Source organism: Cryptomeria japonica, unplaced genomic scaffold, assembly GCF_030272615.1.
Source record: "Cryptomeria japonica unplaced genomic scaffold, Sugi_1.0 HiC_scaffold_191, whole genome shotgun sequence".
In the NCBI taxonomy this organism is placed as follows: Eukaryota; Viridiplantae; Streptophyta; class Pinopsida; order Cupressales; family Cupressaceae; genus Cryptomeria; species Cryptomeria japonica.
In genome coordinates this window covers 87501-102500 of record NW_026729013.1, presented here as the reverse complement: position 1 = coordinate 102500, position 15000 = coordinate 87501, and the positions used below count along the sequence as shown (strand labels likewise).

Genomic DNA, 15000 nt, shown 5'->3' with positions numbered 1-15000 from the left:
CACCTCGCTGCCCACCACGGTGCGCAACGCCGGTGGGCACCCGGGAGTGCTTCGAAGTGTGCTCCAAGGTGCTGCGTGCACGTTGTCGGAGCCCGGTTTGCCCCGGGTGCGCACCTCGCGTGCACCTTCGTCGGGGTGGGCACCTTGGCTGGGTTTGCCCCGGCTGCGCTCCGAAGCGGGGTTATTGGAGCGCCGCCTCTTTTTTTGTCGGAGCGTTTGGTGGGGTTTCTCGCATTGGCTCTTCCGAGGCCCGGTTGCCACCCTGGCGCGCACGAAGTCGGAAGTAGGGTTAATTGCCCGGGTGCGCACCTTTGCCAGGGTGGGCACCTTACCTGGGCTGCGCACCAGGGCGGGCTCAAGATGGCACGCGCGTTCCGTTTTTTTCACTATCTTTCAAAACGGAAATTTTAAAATCTCCTTTTTTTTTTGCCTTTTCTGGAAATTAGTGAAGGCAGCGCATCAAAGGTGCGCACCTCGCTGCCCACCTTGGTGTGCTCTGAGGTGCGCACCCGGGAGCGCTACGAAGTGTGCTCCAAGGTGCGGCGTGCACGTTGTCGGAGCCCGGTTTGCCCCGGGTGCGCACCTCGCCTGCACCTTGGCCGGGGTGGGCACCTTGGCTGGGTTTGCCCAGGGTGCGCTCCGAAGCGGGGTTACTGGAGCGCCCCCTCTTTTTTTGTCAGAGCGTTTGGTGGGGTTTCTCGCATTGGCTCTTCCCAGGCCCGGTTGTTGGGTGCGCTCCCACCCTGGCGCGCGCGAAGTTGGAAGTTGGATTAATTGCCCGGGCGCGCACCTTCGCCAGGGTGGGCACCTTGGTGCGCACACCTTGGCTGGGCTGCGCACCAGGGCGGGCTCAAGATGGCACCAGCATTCCCTTTTTCTCACTATCTTTCAAAACGGAAATTTTAAAATCTCGTTTTTTTTTTGCCTTTTATGGAAATTAGTGAAGGCATCGCATCAAAGGTGCGCACCTCGCTGCCCACCTTGGTGTGCTCCGAGGTGCCCACCACGGTGCGCAACGCCGGTGCGAACCCGGGAGCGCCCCGATGTGTGCTCCAAGGTGCGGCGTGCACGAAGTCGGACCCCGGTTTGCCCCGGGTGCGCACCTCGCGTGCACCTTGGTGCGCACACCTTGGCTGGGTTGCGCGGCCTGGTGGGCACCATGGTGCGCACCAAGGAGCGCTCCGAAGTGTGCTCCAAGGTGCGGCGTGCACGAAGTCGGAGCCCGGTTTGCCCCGGGTACGCACCTTCGCCGGGGTGGGCACCTCGGCTGGGTTGCGCGCCCTGGTGCGCACCAAGGAGCGCTCCGAAGTGTGCTCCAAGGTGCGGCGTGCACGAAGTCGGAGCCCGGTTTGCCCCGGGTGCGCACCTCGCGTGCACCTTCGGCGGGGTTGCGCGCCCTGGTGGGCACCATGGTGCGCACCAAGGAGCGCTCCGAAGTGTGCTCCAAGGTGCGGCGTGCACGAAGTCGGAGCCCGGTTTGCCCCGGGTGCGCACCTCGCGTGCACCTTCGGCGGGGTTGCGCGCCCTGGTGGGCACCATGGTGCGCACCAAGGAGCGCTCCGAAGTGTGCTCCAAGGTGCGGCGTGCACGAAGTCGGAGCCCGGTTTGCCCCGGGTGCGCACCTCGCGTGCACCTTCGCCGCGGTGGGCACCATGGCGTGCACGAAGTCGGAGCCCGGTTTGCCCCGGGTGCGCACCTCGCGTGCACCTTCGCCGGGGTGGGCACCTCGGCTGGGTTGCGCGCCCTGGTGCGCACCAAGGAGCGCTCCGAAGTGTGCTCCAAGGTGCGGCGTGCACGAAGTCGGAGCCCGGTTTGCCCCGGGTGCGCACCTCGCGTGCACCTTCGCCAGGGTGGGCACCTCGGTGCGCACACCTTCTCAATGTTTTCTTGCCTTTTCTGGAAATTGGTGAAGGCAGCGCATCAAAGGTGCGCACCTCGGTGTGCTCCGAGGTGCGAACCCGAGAGCGCTCCGAGGTGCCCACGAAGTCGAAAGTCGGGTTAATTGCATTGTTTTCCCCGGGTGCGCTCCGAGGTGCGCAACATCGGCGCGCACCAAGGAGGGCTCCGAAGTGTGCTCCAAGGTGCGCACGATGGCGTGCACCTCTGGTGCGCACGATTCGGAGCTCGGTTTGACCGGGGTGCGCACACCTTGGCTGGGTTGCGCACCTTTTGTGCGCTCCAAGGTGCGCACGAAGTCGGAGCTCGGTTTGCCCCGGGTGCGCACCTTCGCCAGGGTGCGCACCTTGATGCGCACGCCTTGGCTGGGCTGCGCACCTTGGTGGGCGCCATGGTGCGCACCTTTCGTGCGCTCCAAGGTGCGCACGAAGTCGGAGCTCGGTTTGCCCCGGGTGCGCACCTTGGTGGGCGCCATGGTGCACTCCGAGGTGCCCAAGATTGGTGCGCACCAAGGAGCGCTCCGAAGTGCGCTCCAAGGTGCGCGCGAAGTCGAAAGTTGGGTTAATTGTCCGGTTTGCCTCGGGTGCGCACCTTGCGTGCACCTTCGCCAGGGTGGGCGCCTTGGTGCGCACACCTTGGCTGGGCTGCGCACACCTTGGCACCCGCGTTTCCTTCATTTTAAATTTTTTTTTTTTACAATCTCTCAAGTGGGAAATTCTATAATCTCAACTTTTTTTGCCTTTTCAGGAAACTTTTGAATGGAGCGCATCATTGGTGCGCTCCGAAGTGTGCTCCAAAGCTCTCTCCAGCTGCGTGCACCTGCCCCGGCCGCGCACCCGGCCCCGCCCAGCTTCGCTCACCTGTCCCGGGCGTCTGGTGCGGAACCTTAGAGTAAGAAACATCACCGTGCACCTTGGCCAACGTGCGCGACTCGACCGAGCGCGCACTGGCCGAGGTGCACACCGATTTCACCTGGGTGCGCGCGCAGCACCTCGGGCGCACCGGGGTGCGCGCACAACGCCCGGGTTGCACCGTGGCCTGTGTGCTCGGGGCGCCTCGGGTGCGCGCTCGGTGTCGCCCCCGCGCGCGCGGTAGTGCGGGCAGCGCACCCCGGCCCGGCCCGGCCCCGACGAGAACGCAAACGGGCAAAAGGTTTATTCAAATAGCATTGCGACGCCCGGCGAAAAACTAAAAAAGGGTGCAACACCGGGACTTCCCGAGAGGTCACCCATCCCAGTACTACTCCGGCCCAAGCGCGCTTAACTGCGGAGTTCTGATGGGATCCGGTGCACTAATGCTGGTATGATCGCACCCGTTATGAGCTTGTCGCAGTGTGTACTTAGCAAACCGCGACCCACGTGCGAATCCACCCCGGCCACCCACCCCCGTCGAGGTGCACACCCTCCCTCGCGAAGTGCGCCCCGTTCGCCAAGTGTGAGCCCTGCCCGGGTGCGCGCACCTTGCTAGGGCGTCGGGTGTGCACCCGGCCCGGCCTACGTGCGTGCACCTGGAGGGGGCGTCGTGTGCGTGCAGTGTCCCGTCTGCAACGCGGTGCCCACACACCACCTCGGGCGCAACGACCTGCGCTCACATGTGGGCCGAGTGCACCTTGGTGCATGTTCGGGGCGCCTCGGGTGCACGCTCGATCTTGCCCCGGTGCACCAAGGCGCTCGGTTTGCCCCGGGTGCGCACTTGGTGCAAGGTGGGCACCCAAAATAGGGATCAAGCACCAAAACACAAGTTTCGGGATGCAAAATGGGACCCAAGGACCACAAATGCGTTCCAAGACCCATGATGGGTCCACGAGAACAAAAATGTGTTCCGAGACTTAATAAACAAATATTGGGTTTTAGGAGAAGAAACATGCTCTGATGCCCAAAACGAGAATCGACCCCGAAAAGGCCACAGGCCAAAAGTGGGATGCGAGACAAAAAAAAATGGGACCCGAGGACCAAAATTGGGTTCCCAGGTCGAAGACAGGGCAACCGGACAAGAAACGACCTCTAAGGCTCGAAATGAGTCCCGACGACTAAAACTTGACAAGAAGCACCCATCAGGCACCCAACTCGACACCCATGGGATGCCGACCCACCCGGGCTTCCACCTAGCACACCTTGGCACCCACCCACCCTCGCACCCAACCTCGCACCCAACTTAGCACCTTTGAACCCACATTGGCACTCACCCTGACCCTGGCACCTTGGAACCCACATTGGCACTCACCTTGACCCTGGCACCCACCTTTGCACTCACCTTGGGACCCACCCTGGCTCCCACCTCGGCACCCACCCAGACACCCACCTTGGTTCCTTGGCACCCACCTTGGATCCTTGGCACCCACCCCGACACCCACCTTGGCACGCAACTTGGCTACTTGCCACCCACCTTGGCTCCTTGACGCCCACCCCGACAACCACCCCGTGACCTACCCTGGCTAGGGTTGGTGCACACCCACCCTGGTGCCCACCTTGGCACCCACCCTATGACCCACCTTGGCACGCACCTTAGTACCCACCCCGTTACCCACCCTAGGACCCACCCCGTGACCCACCTTGGCCAGGGTGGGTGCACCCACCCTGGTGCCCACCTTGGCACCCACCCATCCTAGCACCCAGCCTGTGACCGGGCTTGGAACCCAACCTTGCACCCGCACCCGTCTTGGCCAGTGTGGGTGCGCACCCATCCTGGCACCCACGTTGTGACACACCCTTTAACCCACGCACCCTAGCACCCACGTTGGCACCCACCTTGGAACCCAACCTAGCAACTTGGCACCCACCCCGTGACCCACCTTGGCATCCACCATAGCAGTCGCCGACTTGGCACCCACCTCGGCACCCACCTTGACACTTGTGGACCCACCTTGCCACTCACCCTAGCATCGACCCATCCTAGCACCCACCCTGGCACCTTTGCACCCTAGCACTCACCCATCCTAGCACCTAACCTGTGACCCACCTTGACACTCACCCTCGCACCCACCTTGGAACCCAACCTAGCACCCACCCACCCTGACACCAACCCTAGCACCTACCCACCCTTGCACCCACCCTGTGACCCATCTTGGCACCCACCCATCCTACCACTCAACCTATCACCCACCTTCTCACCCACCTTGGCATCCACCTTAGCACCCACCCACACTGGCACCTTGGCACCCACCTCGGGCAAGGTGGGTGCACACCCACCCTGGCACCCAATTTAGAACCCACCGAGCATGTTACCCACCTTGGCACCCACATTGCAGCCCACCCTAGTACCCACCCTATGACCCACATTGGCATCCACACCCTAGCACCCAGGCACCTCGACACCCGCCTTGACACCCACCCTAGCACTGAACCTGTGACCCACCTTGGAACTCACCCTAGAACCCACCCACCCTGTGAACCACCTTGGCATCCACCTTAGCACCCACCCACCTTGGCACCCACTCTAGCACTCACCCATCCTAACACCCAACTTGTTACCCACCTTGGCACCCGCCCTCGCGTCCACCTTGAAACCCACCCTAGCACCCACCCACGCAGGAGCCCACCTTGGCACCCAACCTAACACCCACGCATCCTGGCACCCAACTTGTGACCCACCTTGGAACCCACCCTAGTACCCACCTTTGAACCCACTATATCACCAACCCACCTTGGCACCCACCCTATGACCCTCTTTGGAATCCACCCTAGCACGCACCCACCCTGGCACCCACCATGGAGCGCACCCTAGCACCCACCCACCTCGGCACGCACCTCAACACCCACCTTGGTGTGCGCACTGCGCCAACCTCTCAAAGACCCTATGTGGTGCGCTCCAAAGTGTACACCTTTGGTGCGCTCCAAGGTGCGCACCTTTGGTGCACACCGAGGTGCACACCAAAGTGTGCACCGAGGTGAGCACCAAAGTGCACTCCAGGGTGCACACCAAGGCGTGCACCTTTGGTGCGGTCAATGCAAACGAATTCGGAAGTTGGGGTCGATGTCCTAATCGCTGCTGCAGACTACACGTATGAGAATCGGACAAATAGCTTTATATAGGGGAGGTGTTGCGTTTGATGGGTCGACTCCCCTGGTTGTGTGCACTGCACCAACTTCAAAGACCCTGTCTTGTTTAAGAAGTCAAAAGTTGGGGTGGATGTCCTAATCATTGCTGCAGTCTACGCATGTATGAGAATCAGACAAATAGCTTATATAGGGGAGGTGTTGCATTCGGTGGGTTGACTCCCCTGGTTGTGCGCACTGCGCCAACCTCAAAGACCCCGCATAGCAGAAGAAGTCGGAAGTCGGATTTTGGTGAGCACCAAGGCGTGCACCTTTGGTGCGGTCAACGCAGACGAATTCAGAAGTTGGGGTGGATGTCCTAATCGTTGTTGCAGGCTACACATGTATGAGAATCAGACAAATAGCTTATATAGGGGAGGTGTTGGGTTTGATGGGTCAACTCCCTTGGTTGTGCGCATTACGCCAACCTCAAAGACCTTGTTTTCGTTAAGAAGTCAAAAGTTGGGGTCAATGTCCTAATGGCTCCTGCAGGCTACACATGTATGAGAATCGGACAAATAGCTTATATAGGGGAGGTGTTGGGTTTGATGGGTCGACTCCCCTGGTTGTGCGCATTACGTCAACCTCAAAGACCTTGTTTTCGTTAAGAAGTCAAAAGTTGGGGTCGATGTCCTAATTGCTCCTGTAGACTACACATGTATGAGAATCAGACAAATAGCTTATATAGGGGAGGTGTTGGGTTTGATGGGTTGACTCCCCTAGTTGTTCGCATTACACCAACCTCAAAGACCTTGTTTTCGTTTAGAAGCCGAAAGTTGGGGTCGATGTCCTAATTGCTCCTGCAGGCTACGCATGTATGAGAATCAGACAAATAGCTTATATAGGGGAGGTGTTGGGTTTGATGGGTCGACTCCCCTGGTTGTGCGCATTGCGCCAACCTCAAAGACCCTGCATTGCGGATGAAGTCGAAAGTCAGAGTTTGGTGTGCTACAAGGTGTGGTCGAAGGTGCTCACCTAGGTGTGCACCTTTGGAGCACAGGAAAAGTGCCCTCCAAAAGTGCGCACCTTTGGAGTGCACAAAAGTGCCCTCCAAAAGTGCGCACCTTTGGAGCGCAGAAAAGTGCCCTCCAAAAAGTGCCCTCCAAAAGTGCGCACCTTTGGAGCGCAGAAAAGTGCCCTCCAAAAAGTGCCCTCCAAAAGTGCGCACCTTTGGAGCGCAGAAAAGTGCCCTCCAAAAAGTGCCCTCCAAAAGTGCGCACCTTTGGAGCGCAGAAAAGTGCCCTCCAAAAAGTGCCCTCCAAAAGTGCGCACCTTTGGAGCGCAGAAAAGTGCCCTCCAAAAAGTGCCCTCCAAAAGTGCGCACCTTTGGAGCGCAGAAAAGTGCCCTCCAAAAAGTGCCCTCCAAAAGTGCGCACCTTTGGAGCGCAGAAAAGTGCCCTCCAAAAAGTGCCCTCCAAAAGTGCGCACCTTTGGAGCGCAGAAAAGTGCCCTCCAAAAAGTGCCCTCCAAAAGTGCGCACCTTTGGAGCGCAGAAAAGTGCCCTCCAAAAAGTGCCCTCCAAAAGTGCGCACCTTTGGAGCGCAGAAAAGTGCCCTCCAAAAAGTGCCCTCCAAAAGTGCGCACCTTTGGAGCGCAGAAAAGTGCCCTCCAAAAGTGCGCACTTTTGGTGCGCACCAAGGCGCTGGTTCGGTCGTTGCAGGCGAGTTCGGAAGTTGGGGTCGATGTCCTGAGCGGAGGTGCAAACTACACAGGTGTCGGAATCGGACAAATAGCTTATATAGGGGAGGTGTATGCTTCGATGGGTCGACTCCCCAGGTTGAGCGCACCGCGCCAACCTCAAAGACCCTACGGTATGGATGAAGTCGGAAGTTGGGTCCGATGACCGATTCGATTAGTAGGTATGCTCATGAGGTCGGAATTTGGGTCCGATGACCTGCCATGTGCAGGAAGGCGAATGTTGACACTGTGCGTTGCAAGGTGCACACCAAGGCGCTGGTGCGGTCTTTTTAGTCGAGTTCGGAAGTTGGGGTCGATGTCCTGATCGGAGGTGCAAGCTACACAGGTGTGGGAATCGGACAAATAGCTTATATAGGGGAGGTGTATGCTTCGTTGGGTCGACTCCCCGGGTTGAGCGCACCGCGCCAACCTCAAAGACCCTACGGTATGGATGAAGTCGGAAGTTGGGTCCGATGACCGATTCGATATGTAGGCATACTCGCGAGGTCGGAATTTGGGTCCGATGACCTGCCACGTGCAGGAAGGCGAATGTTGGCACTGTGCGTTGCAAGGTGCGCACCAAGGCGCTGGTTCGGTCGTTGGAGGCGAGTTCGGAAGTTGGGGTCGATGTCTTGATCGGAGGTGCAAACTACACAGGTGTGGGAATCGGACAAATAGCTTATATAGGGGAGGTGTATGCTTCGTTGGGTCGACTCCCCGGGTTGAGCGCACCGCGCCAACCTCAAAGACCCTACGGTATGGATGAAGTCGGAAGTTGGGTCCGATGACCGATTCGATATGTAGGCATACTCGCGAGGTCGGAATTTGGGTCCGATGACCTGCCATGTGCAGGAAGGCGAATGTTGGGACTGTGCGTCGCAAGGTGCGCACCAAGGCGCTGGTGCCGTCGTTGCAGTCGAGTTCGGAAGTTGGGGTCGATGTCCTGGTCAGAGGTGCAAACTACACAGGTGTGGGAATCGGACAAATAGCTTATATAGGGGAGGTGTATGCTTCGATGGGTCGACTCCCTGGGTTGAGCGCACCGCGCCAACCTCAAAGACCCTACAGTATGGATGAAGTCGGAAGTTGGGTCCGATGACCGATTCGATACGTAGGCATATTGGCGAGGTCTGAATTTGTGTCCGATGACCTGCCATGCGCAGGAAGGCGGAATTTGGGTCCGATGACCGAGTTGATGGCGTGCCATGCGCAGAAAGGCGGAATTTGGGTCCGATGACCGAGTTGATGTTGATGGCCCGCCATGCACAGGAAGGCGGAATTTGGGTCCGATGACCGATTTGAAGGCGTGCCATACGCAAAAAGGCGGAGTTTGGGTCCGATGACCGAGTTGATATTGATGGCCCGCCATGCGCAGGAAGGCGGAATTTGGGTCCGATGACCTGACATACGCATGGAGTCCGACTCGGGGGCCGATGTTCGATTCGATGACTTGCATTGTGGGTAAAGTCGGAAGTTGTGGTCTTTGACCCGATTCGATGACCAGACTTCGGCTGCTTGAGAATCGGACAAATAACTTATATAGGGGAGGTAGTGTTCTCGAGCATCCTCCCCCCGTGCCCGTTTATGTCGATTGATGCTGGTGCTCGACTGGTTGGAGCGCTCGGATGCAAAAATCTTGCACCAGGATTTATCGATTGTGATGGACACGGCAAGTCTCCTGATTGCTATGCAGGAGCTCATCGTGAATCTCTATGCGGCCTTGGTATGGACTCGACCTGCGGAATGGTTCGGCAATGGTAGTCGCTCCAACACGTCCTTGCAATGGCCACAGAGGTGATTCGACTAGAGCTCCAGTCTAGCTTTTGGGTTGCTTGGCGGACTGGTATAGCCGCGATCGAGTTCCGGCCATGAACGTTTTAGATAGCTCTTGGGCTTTCTGGGACGGAAGTCGGAAGTTTGGGCTGTTGTCCGATTTGATGACCATTCTTCGGATGTGTGAGAATCGGACAAATAACTTATATAGGGGACTGTGTTGTCTCACGCAGCCCCCTCCGTGCCCCTCTATCTCGACCGATGTTGGTGCTTGAAAGGGTTGGGATCGCTCGGATTTATAAACGTGCACCACCATTTGTCGAGTGTGAGGGACGCGGCAGGTCTCCTAAATGCTATGCGGGCGCTCTCTGAGAATCTCTATCCGGCCTCGACACAGACTAGTCTTGCTGAATGGTTTGGCACTGGTAGTCGATCCAACACGTCGTTGTTGTGGCCGCCTAGGCGATTCGATTCGAGCCCCCGTCTAGCTTTTGGGTTGCTTGGCGGATTTTGCCCTATCCGCAAGTGAGCTCGGTCCCTAAACGTTCGAGAAACCCGATTGCTATGCGCCGACTCTCTTTCTTGCGAGCCTCCATCTAGCTTTTGGGTCTCTACGGAACGGAAGTCGGAATCTGGGACCGTTGTTTGATTCGACGAGGCAGACTACGGTTGTGCGAGAATCGGACAAATAACTTATATAGGGGAGGTGTTGACTGGAGCATTCTCCCCCGTGCCCCTCTAACTCGACCAATGCTGGCGCTCGAACGGTGGTAGCGCTCGGATTTTCATTGAGCGCCAGCATTGGTCGATTTAGAGGGGCATGCGAGATTCCCGAATGCTATGCGAGGGCTCTAACGGAAATGTCTATTGGTTTCGGTATGGATGCAATTGCGAGTGGTTCGGCAAAGGTAGTCGTTCCGATGCGTCCATGTCGTGGCCAAATCGATAATTCGATTTGAGCCCTCGTATAGCATTTGGGTCTCTCGATGTGATTCCGCATTCCAGTCCCTTTGGGCACTGCTTGAGCCGCATCCCAGGGGGTTCCCTTCCCAATAATCTGCCTCGCAACCCGATTGCTATGCGGTGAGGCTCCTCGGCCGCCTCGGAACTATCTGTGTATCAGACGCATCGCGGGATAAGGGGTTGGCAACGGTAGTCGCCCCAAGCGCGTCCGATGCTTGGACCATTCCGAGGCGGCCCTGAAGCCTCTTCCGTCTAGCCGTTGGGTCCTTCTCGCCGCATCCCTCGCCTCGCACCCCGATTGCTATGCGGTGAGGCTCCTCGGCCGCCTCGGAACTATCTGTGTATCGGACGCGTCGCGGGATAAGGGGTTGTCACTGGTAGTCGCCCCAAGCGCGTCCGATGCTTGGACCATTCCGAGGCGGCCCTGAAGCCTCTTCCGTCTAGCCGTTGGGTCCTTCTCGCCGCATCCCTCGCCTCGCACCCCGATTGCTATGCGGTGAGGCTCCTCGGCCGCCTCGGAACTATCTGTGTATCGGACGCGTCGCGGGATAAGGGGTTGTCATTGGTAGTCGCCCCAAGCGCGTCCGATGCTTGGACCATTCCGAGGCGGCCCTGAAGCCTCTTCCGTCTAGCCGTTGGGTCCTTCTCGCCGCATCCCTCGCCTCGCACCCCGATTGCTATGCGGTGAGGCTCCTCGGCCGCCTCGGAACTATCTGTGTATCGGACGCGTCGCGGGATAAGGGGTTGTCACTGGTAGTCGCCCCAAGCGCGTTCGATGCTTGGACCATTCCGAGGCGGCCCTGAAGCCTCTTCCGTCTAGCCGTTGGGTCCTTCTCGCCGCATCCCTCGCCTCGCACCCCGATTGCTATGCGGTGAGGCTCCTCGGGGGTGGGTGGAGGAGACGCCCGGGTAGTCGCCGAACTCTGAACTAGTTCAGGGGAGCGCCATCGGTTCATCTAGTGATCCTATATTCTTCTGTACGTAACATGACTTTCAGCTCAGTCAAGAGATAGCTCCATGGATAGATCTACCATCTTTAGTTCGGGGTCGAGGGAACTATAGATAGATTCGGACGCGTCGCGGGATAAGGGGTTGTCACTGGTAGTCGCCCCAAGCGCGTCCGATGCTTGGACCATTCCGAGGCGGACCCGAAGCCTCTTCCGTCTAGCCGTTGGGTCCTTCTCGCCGCATCCTTCGCCTCGCACCCCGATTGCTATGCGGTGAGGCTCCTCGGCCGCCTCGGAACTATCTGTGTATCGGACGCGTCGCGGGATAAGGGGTTGTCACTGGTAGTCGCCCCAAGCGCGTCCGATGCTTGGACCATTCCGAGGCGGACCCGAAGCCTCTTCCGTCTAGCCGTTGGGTCCTTCTCGCCGCATCCCTCGCCTCGCACCCCGATTGCTATGCGGTGAGGCTCCTCGGCCGCCTTGGAACTATCTGTGTATCGGACGCGTCGCGGGATAAGGGGTTGTCACTGGTAGTCGCCCCAAGCGCGTCCGATGCTTGGACCATTCCGAGGCGGACCCGAAGCCTCTTCCGTCTAGCCGTTGGGTCCTTCTCGCCGCATCCCTCGCCTCGCACCCCGATTGCTATGCGGTGAGGCTCCTCGGCCGCCTTGGAACTATCTGTGTATCGGACGCGTCGCGGGATAAGGGGTTGTCACTGGTAGTCGCCCCAAGCGCGTCCGATGCTTGGACCATTCCGAGGCGGACCCGAAGCCTCTTCCGTCTAGCCGTTGGGTCCTTCTCGCCGCATCCCTCGCCTCGCACCCCGATTGCTATGCGGTGAGGCTCCTCGGCCGCCTTGGAACTATCTGTGTATCGGACGCGTCGCGGGATAAGGGGTTGTCACTGGTAGTCGCCCCAAGCGCGTCCGATGCTTGGACCATTCCGAGGCGGCCCCGAAGCCTCTTCCGTCTAGCCGTTGGGTCCTTCTCGCCGCATCCCTCGCCTCGCACCCCGATTGCTATGCGGTGAGGCTCCTCGGCCGCCTTGGAACTATCTGTGTATCGGACGCGTCGCGGGATAAGGGGTTGTCACTGGTAGTCGCCCCAAGCGCGTCCGATGCTTGGACCATTCCGAGGCGGCCCCGAAGCCTCTTCCGTGTAGCCGTTGGGTCCTTCTCGCCGCATCCCTCGCCTCGCACCCCGATTGCTATGCGGTGAGGCTCCTCGGCCGCCTTGGAACTATCTGTGTATCGGACGCGTCGCGGGATAAGGGGTTGTCACTGGTAGTCGCCCCAAGCGCGTCCGATGCTTGGACCATTCCGAGGCGGACCTGAAGCCTCTTCCCTCTAGCCGTTGGGGCTTTCTCGCCGCATCCCTCGCCTCGCACCTTGATTGCTATGCTGTGAGGCTCCTCGGCCGCCTTGGAACTATCTGTGTATCGGACGCATCGCGGGATAAGGGGTTGGCAGTGGTAGTCGCCCCAAGCGCATCCGATGCTTGGACCATTCCGAGGCGGCCCTGCAGCCTCTTCCGTCTAGCCGTTGGGGCCATCTCGCCGCATCCCCCACCTCGCACCACGATTGCTATGCGGTGAGGCTCCTTGGCCGCCTCGGAACTATCTGTGTATCGGACGCATCGCGGGATAAGGGGTTGTCACTGGTAGTCGCCCCAAGCGCGTCCGATGCTTGGACTATTCCGAGGCGGCCCTGCAGCCTCTTCCGTCTAGCCGTTGGGGCCATCTCGCTGCATCCCCCACCTCCTCGGCCGCCTCGGAACTATCTGTGTATCGGACGCATCGCGGGATAAGGGGTTGGCAGTGGTAGTCGCCCCAAGCGCGTCCGATGCTTGGACTATTCCGAGGCAGCCCTGCAGCCTCTTCCGTCTAGCCTTTGGGGCCATCTCGCCGCATCCCTCGCCTCGCACCCCGATTGCTATGCGGTGAGGCTCCTCGGCCGCCTGGGAACTATCTTCGTATCGGACGCATCGCGGGATAAGGGGTTGTCACTGGTAGTCGCCCCAAGCGCGTCCGATGCTTGGACTATTCCGAGGCGGCCCTGTGGCCTCTTCCGTCTAGCCGTTGGGGCCATCTCGCCGCATCCCCCACCTCGCACCCCGATTGCTATGCGGTGAGGCTCTTCGGCCGCCTTGGAACTATCTTCGTATCGGACGCATCGCGGGATAAGGGGTTGTCACTGGTAGTGGCCCCAAGCGCGTCCGATGCTTGGACTATTCCGAGGCGGCCCTGCAGCCTCTTCCGTCTAGCCGTTGGGGCCATCTCGCCGCATCCCCCACCTCGCACCCCGATTGCTATGCGGTGAGGCTCCTCGGCCGCCTTGGAACTATCTTCGTATCGGACGCATCGCGGGATAAGGGGTTGTCACTGGTAGTCGCCCCAAGCGCGTCCGATGCTTGGACTATTCCGACGCGGCCCTGTGGCCTCTTCCGTCTAGCCGTTGGGGCCATCTCGCCGCATCCCCCACCTCGCACCCCGATTGCTATGCGGTGAGGCTCCTCGGCCGCCTTGGAACCATCTTCGTATCGGACGCATCGCGGGATAGGGGGCTGTCACTGGTAGTCGCCCCAAGCGTGTCCGATGCTTGGACCATTCCTAGGCGGCCCTGAAGCCTCTTCCGTCTAGCCGTTGGGGCCTTCCCGCCCCATCCCTCGCCTCGCACCCCCGATTGCTATGCGGTGAGGCTCCTCGGCCGCCTTGGAACCATCTGTGTATCGGACGCATCGCGGGATAAGGGGTTGGCACTGGCAGTCGCCCCAAGCGCGTCCGATGCTTGGACCATTCCGAGGTGGCCCTGAAGCCTCTTCCGTCTAGCCGTTGGGGCCTTCCCGCCCCATCCCTCGCCTCGCACCCCGATTGATATGCGGTGAGGCTCCTCGGCCGCCTTGGAACTATCTGTGTATCGGACGCATCGCGGGATAAGGGGTTGGCACTGGTAGTCGTCCCAATCGCATCCGATGCTTGGACCATTCCGAGGCGGCCCTGCAGCCTCTTCCGTTTAGCCGTCGGGGCCTTCCCGCCGCATCCCTCGCCTCGCATCCCGATTCCTATGCGGTGAGTCTTCTCGGCCGCCGCGGAACTATACCTGTTATTGCTACTGCATCCTTCGGCTGGTAACCTCCTCTGCCGCCTTGGAACGTTCTCTTTGTCGGACGCGTCGCGGGATAAGGGGTTGGCACTGGTAGTCGCCCCAAGCGCGCCCGATGCATAGACCGCTCCGAGTCGACCTTGCTTTCAGCCTCTCACATGCATAGACCTCTCTGAGTCGACCCTGCAGCCTCTCACGTTTAGCCTTTGGAATCTCGCCTCACAACATGATTGCTATCCTTGATGCATCCCTTGCCTCGAGCCCTGATTGCTTTCTTGGCTGCATCCCTCCTCTCCTCACAGCCCGGTTGTCATCACTGCTTCATCCGTCGCTTCATGCATTCTGGCTGCTGGGCCCTTCCCACCGCACACCTCGATTGCTATCTCTTCTGCATCACACACCCCGATTGCTATCTCTGCTACATCCCTCGGCTCTCACTTCTGCATCCTTCGCCTCACACCTCGATTGCTATCAATGCTGCATCCGTAACCTCACACCCCGATTGCTATGCGGGGAGGCTCCTTGGCCGCCTTGGAAATTTCTGTGTGTCGGACGCACCGCGGGATAAGGGGTTGGCACTGGTAGTCGCCCCAAGTGCGCCCGATTCTTA

At 59.6% G+C, this 15000-nt stretch overlaps 1 non-coding gene across 1 annotated transcript; it reads right to left on the bottom strand.

Annotated features, from left to right (window-relative positions):
* Nucleotides 1-3091: 3091 nt before the first annotated feature.
* Nucleotides 3092-3210, bottom strand: LOC131867940 (5S ribosomal RNA). The gene has a single exon (XR_009366460.1). It is a non-coding gene; the product is annotated as a 5S ribosomal RNA (ribosomal RNA).
* Nucleotides 3211-15000: the final 11790 nt, after the last annotated feature.